The sequence below is a fragment of the Leopardus geoffroyi genome, chromosome C3, assembly GCF_018350155.1.
Source record: "Leopardus geoffroyi isolate Oge1 chromosome C3, O.geoffroyi_Oge1_pat1.0, whole genome shotgun sequence".
Lineage (NCBI taxonomy): Eukaryota > Metazoa > Chordata > Mammalia > Carnivora > Felidae > Leopardus > Leopardus geoffroyi.
Genome location: NC_059338.1, coordinates 83,973,852 through 83,986,871, shown reverse-complemented (window position 1 = coordinate 83,986,871; position 13,020 = coordinate 83,973,852).

Sequence of the window (13,020 nt, the reverse complement as noted above, 5' to 3'; positions counted from 1 at the left end):
GCAGAAGGATCCACGAGAATTGTCATGAACATTTGCGAGGGGGTGCCAGTCATGTTACTATTAATAAATACCATACTAGAGTTGGACATGTTTTTGAATAAATTAGCGTGAATTCAATATGAACCCCAAAATATCATCATTCTCACTGCTAGCATCCAATGCGCCTTCTGAGTGCAAGAGAAAGGGTGAAGCTATGGCTGGACTATCTGAGCCGCACATAACCCTACGCATGTCCCACACACGTACATCTTCCCTTTCGGGACCCTTGCTGGAAAATAAAAACACAGCCACTTCCATGGGGAATAAGATTGGTGCAATAAGGTACTTCTCTGCAGGGCAACTGCCACTTCTTTCTCAAATGACTGCCACAAGGACCGGCATGTTCCAGAACTTTCTTCTCTTCAATTCTCAGAGCACTGAACTCGTGGAATGGCCAAACAAACGATGATCTTTTTCTAAGAACAACCCTAAAATGGTTTCCTGTGTCATTCTTGTAATCACATGCAAGAAAGTTACCATCTGTAGTTCAGCCGTGGCTCTTCACATGGAAGAGGAAATGACTAAATATATATTTACATAGCTCTCATGAATATGCATTTTGTAAATGCACAAATATGTACAATTACTTGATAGACTGTTTTGGTTCCTATCTTTCGAATATTTAATACAACCATAAATGTTTAATTCATATTTACTGAGTTGATTGAACAGTGTTAAATTGATGCCAAGTCTTGCTAGAAACTAGATGGAGTGTCTCTAGCATATTCGTGCAGCAGGATCTGGCCAGCAGAAGCCACACTGACTGGTTAAGTGATGGTTTTCTTGTAAAGAATATCAAATAAAGCTGCTCATGAAAACTGACTTGGCTGTAGCCGACGGGAATGGGACTGCATTTACGTCCCACATCAGCCTGCAGAGCCCTTCGTCATTTGGCCTCCCTGCCACCCCTTCGCAGCTCTTTCCACTCTGTCCCCTGTCACTCAGCCACCTCTCATTCCACCTTAAGTCCCTGCACCAGCCACATCCCGTGCCCACAATGCTCTCCACACAGACACCGAGACTTTGCTTACACACCACTTGCTCATGGTTTGTCACGACCAGCCTTTTTGAAACTGCAGGGCCCAACACTGTCGAGGGCTCCTTCTGCTTTTATATTTTATAAATACAAAATATTTTTCCATGGCACTCGTCTCTCACATCAAACATCATTTACTCATCTATAATGTTTATGATTCCTGGTCTGTCTCTGTCTGCCCTTACTAGAAGGTAAACATCGTATGAACAGAACTCCGTTTGTTCACTGAAGGAGCCCCAGACGCCCAGAACGGAGCTGACACTTCAGGGCCCCAAAGTGGAGGGAGGGAGGAATGGGAACCAAGAGTCCTAGGTTCCAATCCAGCATGGGAATGAGGCAAGGCCAGGGCAGAACAGCAGCAGAGAACTCTCCTGGGTACATGTCAAGTTTCCGCCAAGCTGGACCACACACGTTGTTTAGAAGATCACCTCTAGGGGCGCCTGGGTGGCTCAGTCGGTTAAGTGGCCGACTTCGGCTCAGGTCATGATCTCGCAGTCCATGAGTTCGAGCCCCGCATCGGGCTCTGTGCTGACAGCTCAGAGCCTGGAACCTGTTTCAGATTCTGTGTCTCCCTCTCTCTGACCCTCCCCTGTTCATGCTCTGTCTCTCCCTGTCTCAAAAGTAAATAAAAAACGTTAAAAAAAATAAAAAAATTAAAAAAAAGATCACCTCTAGGGGTAGCACCCACGTGGAAAGGTTTTGCCATCGTATTATGTAGATGCAAAATGGGGGTGTCGGCATCGCCTTCAGAGATCTGAAAACCGAATGCCATAGAGTAGATGAAAACATACCCATCTATCAGGGCAAGAGAGGAAGTAAAAATGGAGTAGGCTTCTCATGAAGCAGGGGATTGTTTTGTAGGGTGATTCCTACCCAGAAATTGTTCAGCTGCCACCAAATGCCAGGAGAGGCTATGCAATGTGGCCCATCACTGCAGTGTGGACACAAAGCACTCCAAGATGCAGCTTCTGCAGCAGAGTCGTTTTGCAAAGAAAGTATGAGGGGAGGCCACACCTCCCTGGGGTGTGGTGTTGCACCCACGTCCCAAATAGGGGACGGTATCCTTGCAACTACAGAAACAGAGTGGATGAAGATCCTGGATCCCACAGTGTGCATGTTGAGCAGTTCGTGACAAATTGAACTGTTTATGACACAGAATTCATCGAGCGTATCAGCCCAAACCAAACGCAAGGGATCGTCAAGATGTGAAATAGATATGTAAAAAACGGATATGCTATTGAATGGGACAAGAAGACAGCGTGAGAATAACAGAGAAACAGAGGACAAAGGATAGAGATAAAAAGGAGGGGCTCATCCTGGAACCAGGATAGAGACACCTCCCTAATTCTCCTGTCTACAGATGTCACCAAGATTCTGGTGAAGGAAATTGCTGGTAATTACCAGAACCACACACTCTAGTTATAAATGGAGAGTATTTATAGCTTGTCATACACGTGCGGGAATGTTTAAGGGGATGTTTAGTGAACTGTAAATAGCGTGGGTTCAGTTCTGCCCAACTAATCCTATATGCCATAATTATAAAGACTCAAGCAAATACAAACCCTTCAATTATCAAGAAGAGATATCCGAACCAAATAGAACTAACAGACAGTAGCAGTCAAACTCCTGATGCCCACAAAAGTGTGGAGACAGAAGTACTTTCAGACCCTCTTAGGGCTTTATAAGCTGGTTACATGACACTTAATTTCTGGCAACTAATTTTGCAATTATTTTTCAAAGGCTATAAAAACGTTCCTAATATTCATCCCCCTACTCCTCTCTATCCACACTTACAACAACTTCTGGGAATACGGTCCACGGTCCATAGAAATAAGACAAAGAAACCAAGTTATTTGCCCACAGGTGTTTGTGACTGCACAGTTTGGGATAGTAAAAAATGAAAAACAACACAAGCATTCCGTTATTATGTATATGGTTAAGTATGTTATGATGTTTCCCTTTTGTTTAAAAATTTTTTTTAATATTTATTTATTTTTGAGAGAGAGAGAGAGAGAGAGAGAGAGACAGCATGAGCAGGGGAGGAGCAGCGAGAGAGGGAGACACAGAATTGGAAGCAACCTCCACACGTGGGGCTGGAACTCGCAAATAGTGAGATCGTGACCTGAGCCGAAGTTGGACGCTCAACCAAAGGAGCCACCCAGGCACCCCTTCCCTTTTGTTTTTCACTGAGGTTATGGAGGTAGTTTTATGAGTTTTGAAAAATGTATGCAGTTGTGTAATCACCACCACTATCCAGAACACCTCCATCACCTCCAAATCTCCCTCAAGCAGCCAATTCCACCCCCCAGGAAATCCACTGACAAGATTCTTTCCCTGGGGTTTTGCTTCTTCCAGATCATTACCTGAATGGAATCACAGAGTATGTAAACTTTTGCATGCCTTCTCTCACTCGGCATAACCCATGAGAGATCCGTCCAAGCTGTTGCTGGATGGAATTCTTAATACAGATGCATCCATATTTGTTTATTCATTCACTACCCACTTTGCTTTTTGGAACTTTCTATTTTGAAATAATTACAGATTCACAATCTATAATTATTAACTCACTAAATTAGAGATTTGAGAGAGAGCGCAAAGAGGTGTCATGCACCCTTCACTCGGATTTCACAAATGGTTACACCTTACATTTTGTAACGATGTCAAACAATAGCAACAGCAGGAAATCGACAGGAGAGCCGGAAGTTCTACACCCTATTATCACACGCCTAGAATCCCCATAAGCACCACTGCCATCATGATACAGAACAATTCACTCACCACGGAGATCTCCCTTATACTTCCCCTTCCTGCTCACACACCCCCACTTTCACCCCTTTTCACCCTCTGCCATCGATAAAGCCGTTTTAAGTACTTTCTGCTTTGACATCCTCCAATAACCACATCAGACAGTGCTATCATTTTGGCTTCAACCATTAAACACAATTTAGAACCTTCGGGAGGGGAAAGGAAGCCTGTCATATTTATACATGTTTTTACCTTTTCCATTTATTTTCTGTTTGGGGAATTCCTTTAGAAAACTTGCTCTGCTGGTGGCAAATTCTCTCAGTCAATACCTTTATTTCCCCTCTGTGCTACAAAAATATGGTCTCTGGGTATAGAACCCTGGGTTAAAGGTTCCTGTCCTTCAGCACTTAGAAACAGGACAGCACTTCCTCCCGGCCATAGAGGTGGTTTCTGATGAGAAATATGGTGTCATTCATTTTGTCTCTCCCCACCCCGCACACCCCCCTTGCCGGAAGTAACCGTCATGCCTCTCTCCGTGATTTCAAGATTTTGCGTGTTGCTTAGTTTTCAGAAGTTTTATTATGACATATCTTGGCACAGGTGTCTTTGGGTTTATACTGTTCAAGGTTCACTCAGCATCTTGAAACTACAGGTTTATCTTTTGTCAAATTTGGGAAAGGTAGCCATCATTTCTTCAAATACTTTTCTCAGTTCCACCTTCTTTCTCCTCTCCTTCTGAGATGCCAATGTCATGAATGCTGGATATTGTGTTTTATTTTATTTCATTTCATTTTTAAAGTTTATTTGGGCAGGGGGAGGGGCAGAGAGAGAGGGAAAGAGGATTCCACACAGGTTCCATGGTGTCAGAGCGAAGCCCAAGGCGGGCGGTGGGGGGAAGGAGGTTCGAACCCAGGAACTGTGAGATCATGACCTAAGCTGAAATTAGGAACTGGATGCTTAACCGAATGAGCCACACAGGCACCCCGAGATCTTTTATTTTATTCCCACACATCCCTGAGGTTTGCCTTTTTATTTTGTTCCCCCTTTAAATTCCATTTTCTTGCTGTTGTTCAGACTAGATCATTTCTATCGCTCTATCTTAAAGTTTTACCACTTGTTTTGCCTATTCCTCCATTTTACTGTTGAGTTTTTGGGGTTTTTTTGTTTTGTTTTGGTTTTGGTTTGGTTGGGTGTCGTGTTTTTTTTAATATAATTTATTGTCAAACTGGTTTCCATACAACACCCAGTGCTCATCCCAACAGGTGCCCTCCTCCCTGTGTTTGGTTGGCTTTTTCAAAAAAATATTCTAACATTTCCATTCGGCTATTCTTCGTATCTTTGCCGAGCCTTTCTATTTTTTTATTCTATTTTTCAATCATGTTCATAATGGCTCACTGAAGCACTTTTATAATGGCTGCTTTAAAATTCTTGCCAGACAATTCTAACATCTTAGTCATCTAGGTGTTGGTATCTCATAACTGTCTTTTCTCATTCAAGAATTTCCTGGTTCTTTGAAGTGATTTTTTTTTTTTTATTGAATCCCGGATATTTGGGGTTATAAGACTCTGAGTCTTATTTAAATCTTCTCTTTCAGCAGACTTCCTCTGATACCAGCCAGAGGGAGAGGGAGACACCACCTTATTCTGCTGGATGGAAGTGGAAATCCAGGCGTCCCCCTTGTCCTCTGCTGACTCTCAGGAAAATGGAGGGAGCCCTCCTTACTCCTGGATGGGGGTGGGGATTCAGGCTCCCCTCAGACTTCTGCCGGTACCACTCTGGCAAGCAGTGGGCAGTATGGGGGGGGGGTGCTCATTAGTGCCCAGTCAGGATAGAAGTCCCAGGTCCCTATTTAGCCTTCTCTGTCACCACCCCAGCTAGGTGAGGGTGGAAGCCAAGACCCCCCATAAAGCCGCAGTTAATAAGATGGTATGAGGCTGCTCTTTTCTCGTGGTATCTGGTAACCCGTGTCTAAAAGTTTTCTTTCTTGCTAAGCGCCCTTTTTTGGAGAAATCAATCTTTCCTTGGGGCCTTTTTGTCTGAATGCATCAACATTGCTAGGATGCCAATTTCTCTAGCACCCAGTGTGGGATATACAAGGCAAAAAAAAAAGTCCAGAGAACTCGTTGCCATGTCATTCCCTGCGTCCTGATGTCCCCTGACCGGTCTGCCTACTTTCCTCCACCTCTTAGAGTCCTCTTACATTGGTTTGATGTGTAAGTCCAGAGTTTCAAGATATACTTATCCAGAGATATAGGGAAAAGTGCCTATCCATTTCGTTTCAAAAGCTTTTTTTTTTTAATGTTTATTTATTTTTGGGAGACAGAGAGAGGGCGTGAGCAGGGGAGAGGCAGAGAGAGAGGGAGACAGAATCTGAAACAGGCTCCAGGCTCTGAGCTGTCAGCACAGAGCCCAACTCAGGGCTCGAACTCACAAACCATGAGATCATGACCTGAGCCAAAGTCAGACGCTTAACTGACTGAGCCACCCAAGCGCCCCTCAAAAGACTGTTTTATAAGACTATGTTGGAGCACAAGAAAATAAAGATAAAGCATTAAGTGAAAAGAAGATTATCAAATTTTCTGCCTAATGTGGTTACTTACCACTTCTTTTTTAAATCACAAGTGTGTAAGAAAAAAGACTGGAGGGACATATACCCAATGTTAACGGTACTGAGTTTGTAAAACAGAAAAAAGGGGCGGAGCTTTTCTCCTCTACTTTCCAATCTTCTGTACGATAGCAACATCACATTAAACGTTCACATTAACAGAATAACAAAAGCAATTGGTCACTCAGAGAAGTGAAGCAAAGATTCTGAAGAATGGAAACTTCAAAGAGCCCTATTCCAAGGTGGCTATGTTACGTTCATAAAACCGCACTGTAATGTAAACCTTACCATTTATGAAGTCTATGAAGAATAGGCAGGGTTGTTGCTTTATGTTGAACAAATCCAGCTGGTATTTGAACGAGGAGAGTAATACGGTCAGTGGAAAGCAGTTTTATGGAATCGGTGGAGAAAGAAGTGGTGTTTTATATTGGAGCATGTATTCTCTGGCACAAGCCCACGATAAATTGAAATCGACACCAACAGTTGGCTCAAAAATAATCAACTACAAATATGCTCAACACAGGAGCATTCTCGTGGACAGAACCACAAGTCGCGCTCCGCATTGTTCCTAACAGCTCTTTAGAAGTCACCAGATGCAGTCCTAGCGAAAATAACCCAGTGAGGTACAAGTTAATTACATAGTTACCAGCAAAATCACACACATTTTTTTGCAGTAATAATGTGGTAAATAAATACATGCTCACTCCATGGGAAATGGTGGCAATTATCAGGAGCACATGTTCACACCATCATATTGCTTACTGATAATCGTGCAATTAACCAATGGCAGCATGCGAACGTGGATATTTATGCTTCTCTGAGCTTTGCGTGCTATGTGGCACGCATGTGAAAAGCACAGATGGGGAGTTTCAAGGGTGAACCCCAAGAGTGTGAGCATTTTTAGTGGTCACGTCTTAGTCTCCAAACCTCCCCCAAAAAGGGAGCTTCTGGTTTATTTCAGTCACAACTATTTTTAACCAATTGCTTCACATGCAATTAATACTCAGTAAACTCTTCATTAAGTGAATTAATAAAAGGTAATAAAAAATGAGTGTGATGTGAGTAATCCAAAAGGAACAAATAAACAAGAATAACTTACGTTTGTGTTGGGGTTTCAGAAAGAAGCTTCGGGTATGAAATCAGAAGTTCCTAAACCAAACACCAGATCTCCAATGACTAATTAAGGAATTTCAAACAAATTACTTCCAGCCTTTGAATTTCAGTTTTCTCAACTATAAAAGGGAAGTTAAGAGGTTTGTTATGTGGCTCAAATGAGCTAATGTACGTGCAAACATTTGTAAACCAAACAAAAATATACGCATAGGAAATAGTTTTGCTAAGGTGCTACCATTTCAACAGCAACAAACCCAGACCTACCTTCGCAGAAGCATGTGTTATCTGAGAATTTCTCATTGGTAGCAAAAGACAGAGGGGAAGAGAGTCAGCACAATTACTGGTCAGGAGGGTGAGGGGGTAGCATAAAAGCCTTCCATAATGGCTAATCTGCAGAGTGAGTAATCCATACAAAAAATTTTGGACATATTGGGTCTAATCCAGAACTAAGCCTATGGCAGGAAGTTCCTAAAATTATAAAAGCAGTGGGAGTTGTATAACTTCCGTACCTCTATGACATACACATCAGCTCAAGCAATCTATTTTTCTCATTTCAGTGGACTCACTTGGGAGAAACAATATACTTTCTAAATAATAAGGACAGAGGAATTTTTTTAAAACATGGCAATTCATTGCTTACCAACCAATGATTCCCCTATCTCTCTAAATTTCTGCTTCACGCCATCAAGAACAACATGCCGATCCTTAGGCTAATTGCAGTCAGAGAAAAAGCATCATATCTAAAAGAGCTTTTGTACATCAGAAAGAATTCAACAAAGTTTTTCTCACTTATTGCAATTTGCCAACCCAGTAGAACCTTTTATTCAATATGAATGGGTCCCAAGGTTGGCTGGTTGACTGAAAAATCTGTTTATATGGATTCACATCTTTTACATGCTTTATTTCAGTTGAAAATATATAAATGTTCATTTAGTCACCAATCTTTTAATGTAACGACAAGGGTTTTTTGTTTTTGGTTTTTTTTATGGGTCCAGTGATTGGAGATCAAAGCATGTGTCTTGTGTAAACACACCCATTATGCATTGTCCACAAGTCCTAATCTTTCCTGGGGTGGAGTGACAACGTCAAACACTCGGGAAGGAATCTGAGTACAGATCTCTTATTGATTCCTATGAATGTTTTCCCAATGATTTATATTTGTCTCAATCACACCTAACTCAATAGCAATTTTAGGAAAAAGTTGTCTTCATCAAGTCTTTCCAGAGCATTTAGCTTCAATTTCATGGACATCTCAATTCTCGTTTTTGTACTCATATATCATCAGTTTATATAACAATTAAATGACATAATTGCAAGAAATAGTTTAACTGACATAAACAAATTTATGCATAAACATAACTCAAGTGCAAAGTAAGTCCTGGGTCTCCACTTCGCCTTCTCCTACATGTACAGAACAGAATAAAAAGAGAGCATTTCTCAAACTACAGTAAACCAAACTGAAATTTTTAAGTTCTTTCAGTTTCCACTCTCCTGTACAAAAACACGTGCTCTGTATTTATTGCCATCGTCAGGGATGGAGTCTCTCTCTTCCTTACCCCTACAAGGTAACTAACCTTATCTTGTTCCTCTGATAGCTATGGAATGCACTTTTGAGTTGTTATAAGAAGATACATTTTCCTACTAGTTTCTATTTTTAAAGTAAATTTTCATTTTAGACTAGTTTCAGGTTTACAGAAAAATCTCAAAGGTGGTACGGAGCTCCCATATACCCTACACCAGGTCTCCCCTGTCATTAATGATTGCTGGCTTTTTTTTTTGACGTAACTTTGAAGTGTTTTATTCAGAACCAAAGACTCTCCCACGTTACAGAAGCCATCAAAATGTGCAACATTTCTTTTGTAATGTTATCACGCTTTTTTGTATTCCTCACCATGGATCCATGATGACAGCTACCAAAGGTTACATACACCTTTATTGTTTTGACTGCACAGCACCTTTTCCTTCTACTAGGATACAAGCACCTGGTTTCCGGTATGAAGAACCACCCTACTCCCCTCACAATTTCTGTTATTCCACCATTCTAGGGGTGGACCAGTGACCAGGCCTGGCTAATCAGAGCACCTCTCACTGTGGCCACAATAATTGAGGCACTGTTAGGGTAGGTTATAACCACCTTGTGAGAACAGCCTAACTGAGAATATGATCTAAGAGAAAAACAAAGAAAGAGAGAGAGAGCAAAAGAGTATTCTAATGACATACGTGCCCAATCATTGGGACTAACGAAGTTTTTAACTGTTATTCTGAGGTAATAACTCATGGAATTTTCTTTCACCCTCAAAATAGTAAATGATACAGTCAACCTAATGGGAGCCCTGGATTTATCAATGCATGAAGCCAGCCGCCTCCATTGTTACGTGAACCAAAAAATAGTTTTAGGAAGAAGAGAAAGGTTGGCTTCAAATAATTTGAGAAGCAGAGGGTTACTTGCCGTGTTCCTCATCACACATCAGTCACAAAGTCTGGTTGACCATTTACAGTCCATCCATGCATAACCTGCAGAGACCACACTTGAACATTTCCCTACAGGAGGCACATGCAAAGACCTAGAAGCAAGAAAGGGAACAACGTATTTCAAGAACTACAGGGAGATCAACAAGGCCAAAGTGGAGAGAGAAGTAAGAGGGAAGGGAAGGGAAACAGGGGGCTGGCCGAGTTGCACAGCCTTTTATGGGGACTTGGACTCTATTCTAAGTCACTGAGAAACTGGCAAGGGTTTCGGTTCAGAAGGAGAGTTGCCATCACTTATCCATTTTGCAAAGGCCACTCAGCCTGCATAGGGAGGATGTAAAACAGGAAGCTGACCCAAAAAGCAATGAGGTCTTGAGTTGGGGCCATGGTAGCGATAATGGGAAGAAATGTATGTATTGGAGGTATAGTTAGGTTGCTCCCGCATGTCAAATGTGGAGTCCTGTTAATAGAAACCCTGCCTGAGCCTGGTCCGCTTTCTCTCCTCAGACCAAATCACTAGGGTCTGAAATCCAGCCTTGCACAAATTGATATTTGTTCAATGGATGAATCTCAAAGATTTGGTAGTTCTGAATAATTGGTGAAAATGAGACACCTCAAAATTCTCTGATAAAAATATTTTGTCTCAGTTCCCAGGTTTATGCACTCACAGAGGAAGTATTCAGGCATGACATACTTCAGTATGGCCACCTCCATTTTCTTGGGCAAAAGCAGAAGTCATACTTTTAAGATTTCAAATACTTTATTAAGGGTAATCAGTTCTGGACTGATCGGAAAACACTTCCGGTAATTAAACATCAGTGTTTTAGTGAAAAGACCAGTGAAAAAGCTTAAAGATCTCAATTGGAGTTTCTACCACCCGTTTCCCCACCTTACCTCTCATCTTATGAGGTGGAGAGAAGAAAACCGACATCAAAGTGATACCGTGAAACTCAAATAAATAAGCATTATGAAAACATTTTGTGATATGAAAATCCTAATACATTAGTAAGAAGGGGTTAGTTTATTCACATTGAGGATTTATATGGTGTCACTCTTGCAAGCTAAACAAAACAAATGAACAAAGGAAAAAGAGACAAACAAAAAAAACAGACAAATACAGAGAACAAACTGGTGGTTGCCAGACGGGAGGTGGGTGAGGGGATGGGTGAAATAATAAATGGGATTAAGAGTTCAGTTCTCATGAGGAGAACTGAGAAATGGATAGAATTGTTGAGTCATTATATTGTACACCTGAAACTAATGTAACACTGTATGTTAATGACACTTCAATAATAACTAAATAAATAATAAATACTCCGTCAGCCACTACTTTTTGATTTGTTTCCTAAGAGGCATTCCACTATTGGAATCTTCCAGATACCGTTAGCAGACACCTGTGGGTGCCTACACAGGAGGCCTTCCCTCTTCTTTTTAACAGGATCCTGATTTCCAAGTGGGACCACCACTCTTCCCCATTTTAAATCATGGGCTTTCACTAGTGACCAAGTGGGTTCATCTGTCAGTGACACATTTGCTAGAGATTCTGGAAAACAGACGTTCCCTTCGTCTTTCACGAAAACATTGTGTCTTCCCCACTGGATGTGAGCAAAGACAGCCATAGCCTCCAGCTGCAGGGGTATTAGAAGTATGAGTGGAACAGAGGAGAATTGCCTGAATATCGTGGAAGCAGAACCAAAAAATGGAAAGAGAAACAAGACATTGGTCATGTCAATTTATCCTTAAATCAAGTCACACTAAGTTCCAGGTCTGTCTGTTAATGGCCAAGTGACCTTGGCAAATGTCCATTAACTCCCCTGGGCTTTTGTTTCCTCGTTTGTATAACAGTGATAATTGTCCACTCCTCACGGTGTTGTGGTGAGGGTTGAATTAGATGACAATGGCCACATCTTAGAACAGATCTGGAGAACAGTAGGTGCCCAGCTGATGAGGGCTCTCTCCCATGGCCCAGTTCCTAGGAAGAGGGCTACGCTGGGATGATACAGTAAAGACATGAAAATGAGATTCTTGTTTGGGGTTTGAGAAGAGCCAATGCCCTTCACTCAGGCTACTTTGTGCAATACCTCACTCACCTCTGCAAAGGGCTGGGGCGGGGCATGCGCCACTAAACTATTTCTTACCATCTTGTTTTCATTTCTGTTTGTGTAATTCAATTTGCATTTCCATTGGCATATGAATTCACTTTCCAAGAACAACCCTGGACCAATATGCAATACGATGTGTTTGTATGCGTGTGTGTGTGTGTGTGTGTGTGTGTGTGCACGAGTGTGTGTGATATAGAGTGTGCTTTTGGGGAGAGAGCAACCGGGAGTCTAAAAAACAGCCAGTTAGAAACACAATTCCCTCAGTTACAGCCATCCCAAACCTCCTCATTTCCAATCTCTGTGACCATATACTAAGGCCCTGGTCTTGCTCGGTGCAGAATTGTCTAATTTTAATGTAATCCTGAGAAAGGAAAGAGAGACCAAAAAAAAAAAAAAAAAAAAAAAAGATAAGGAGAGAAAGAGAGAGCGAGATCTTTATTATTAGAGGAGACAAGGTCTTCTCTTGCTGTGCAGATGTAACTGGGAAAACCAAGGCCCAGCTGGCTCCTTCTCAACAGCAGCAGCAGATAAGGAAGCAACATGTCTGACCTATTTGAACATCATCCAAAAGGAAATCCTCTCCCCACCTGCAGGAAACTCCAAGACTACACCTGGCAAGAGAACACAGGCAACAAAAGGCAGCAACATTGGCGGGCAGAAGCATAAAATCAGCAATTTGCAGCCAGGTCTGTCCCTACCGCATATTTCCCCTTTTCTAGCCCGAGGGTCCCCAGCTGTAAAATGGGCTGTCAGAAATAACTCCCCAGAATGAGGACTAATGTCAACCTCCTGTCGGCTGCTTCCAGCCCAACCCTTCAAGCATATGTCCCAGACAGGAAAATAGGGGGTGTAAAAGTAGGAGTACAATAAACACCCCAGTACTCCTTCCAAAACTCCTTTTGTTTCATAAG